This window comes from Drosophila albomicans, chromosome 3 (assembly GCF_009650485.2).
Source record: "Drosophila albomicans strain 15112-1751.03 chromosome 3, ASM965048v2, whole genome shotgun sequence".
Lineage (NCBI taxonomy): Eukaryota > Metazoa > Arthropoda > Insecta > Diptera > Drosophilidae > Drosophila > Drosophila albomicans.
Window position 1 is genome coordinate 2,764,834 of NC_047629.2, and position 2,695 is coordinate 2,767,528.

Sequence of the window (2,695 nt, forward strand, 5' to 3'; positions counted from 1 at the left end):
CCAAAAAATATGAAGGGGTGCAGAGCTGTGATCCATCTACGACTCGAAACGAAGGACGCATTAATAAACGCTGCCTCAGTTTAAGAATGTTGCTGTACGACTTTGTGGCAAGATATGCATAGCTTGTGTTGAGTTTTTCGCGATGCTCCAATAATACGGCTCTATCGACAAGAACAAGTCGATCTTTTAGCTCAGCTGGTAAGAGACCCGTGTCGAAATACATCTTGATCTCTGTCTCTGTGATCATGATGTGATAAGGCGACGCCAGAAAATCATCAATTGATTCGATTTGTGGCCCCAGTTGTTGTACACTAAAGGATGCTGACATTAGAGCGCTTCGCATGCTGCGCAGAATCAAAACGCTCATCATCATTGAAACATGAACGATTTTATAAGCTCTGGGCAATCTTTTAAAGCTATTGGTGCTCAATGGTTGCAAATAATATATGCATATACCCAGATACAATCCTTTGGCGACTTGACGTGCGTATAACCACCAGCTCAGTGTGACCAAAGCCACTACGAGAAGAAAGCAATAACTAGTCCAAGTAGTACTTCGAAAGTATCTTCTCAATGCGGAGTCTCTTTTCCAGGGAACCATTAAGCAAGTGTTGGTCAACACATATGAATGAACAACAGTTGTCTTATTCGCATTTATGTCCATAGTCGAAATCAAATGAGCTCCGAAATCGATCTCGTTTCGGGCTGCCGCAAGTAGCGTATGATTGTAGTAATTGCCTCTATCCACATTGGGCAAGGATTCGAACTTCGACCGTCCATTGATGTGCTTAATGTAACTGCTTATAAGCAGTCCAGTAACGCCCCTCAGCTGTCCATCAGGCATCTGCAAAGGACAGAAAATCTTATTTTCTTATCATGCACCAATAAGGCGAAATTTCTGAGCTTACTTATTATACGCGCTTTTATGAATATCAAGACATTGTCTTTAAAAAAAAGCCGATTTTTGTAATATTAAAAGAAATATTAACTTAATAACTAATAACAATATTTTTGCTTTACTCTCTTCATATATATTATAAAATTATCTAACTTTATTAATAAAATTATTGGTCGAATTTAAATACATTTGTATTGTTGGCTTAAGAATAGAATCACAAGTGCAAAGAATTTATTATTATTAATATTATACTAACCATGAATTAATTTTATTAAAAATGTTGGTTTTTATATAAAAAAAATATTTTTTCGACTAATGTTGCTTTCATAAATTATGGGCTCTATTCCATTTCTCGATTTCATATTTTCACATATTCCAAATTAATTTTATTTTTGAATTTCTTAAGTTATTTCTTTTTCTATTGTACTCACCAAGTAAGTCGCAGGTGGATCTTGAAAAATTGGAAAGCGAAACTCGTATCCCTTCACATCAAGTGTGGTAAAAATTGGCCATTCATAATCAACGCCAAATCTGGTCACATTGATTACTCTTACTGTAGGAAAGGGCGTATAAGTTAAGAGTTGATTATGCACTTGATTAGTTTCAAGACTTTTTGTCGTCTGAAAAGTCACAGCAACATTCACAAAATTCTGATTCCAGCACCAAGTAAAAAACTCCTGCAATTGTTGTCTCGTTGGCGATTGATGTCTCATAATAAATAAAATATACACTTCGTGCCGTCTTTGGAGAGTTTCCTGAAGCACTTCAAGCATTGGCAGCAGCTTCGGTGAATAGTGTTCGATGGTGGCCAGGACCAAAGTCTTGTGGGTAATTATACGCCAAAACGTCACATTTCTTGTCAAACTCCAGACAATGATGGGCAATTCCAATTGTTGAACTATTTGACGTTCTATACAGCCATTAACAATACGATGTTCTGGCAGCATCTCCGATTTCCGATTGGTTGCATAAGTGATGAGGGTTTCAAATCTATGCTTAGCAATTAGTTGCTTTGCAAATTCAATGACAAATTCAGCATCATAATAATCCGAGTTACTGGTTGTAATTATTTTCGAGAAGCCATCGACTGGCAAAATGAAGCATATAAGCAGCAAGTGAAACCGATTTGTTGAACCGAACATCACGTTATTAATACAAAACTGACTGCTAACTGCATTTGGAAGCACATATTTATAGTTTCTTCTTGAAATATCGAAAGTCATCCTACTTAAAGACGTTCATAAAATATTCCGATATGGCTAATTATGTGTTTTTGATTCTAATCAATGAACTGGAACCACTTCCAATGCTCATTAAAACAAATTTGTATTTAGCTGAGCTACGCGAATCATTGATTCTAATCAAGGAACTTGTAGCACTTCCAATCCTCAACACTCATTAGAACAAATTTGTATTCACCTCAGTTACGCGGAACATTGTTTCAGTTGGCTTAGACAAATGCAGATACATTGCAAGAATTATTGCTTTAATTTGAATTCGAAAGTATATCACAAAATAAATCTAAAATATATTAACAACTTATAATAGAAAATAAGTAGTCTTATAAAATAAATGAAATATAAATTAAGTATAAAATAAACGCTCCTAAATATTAACTGAAGAGAAATACAAATTTCATATTCATTACGCAAATAAAAAAATAAACATTTACTCAATAAGTTTCAAAAGAATGGTAGTAAATTCTGTAAATCAAATGTTAAATTAAAAATTATTCTTTAAATGATATACAAATCAAAAGTACATAGATTTTGACAAAAATGAGTAATTAATATTGTG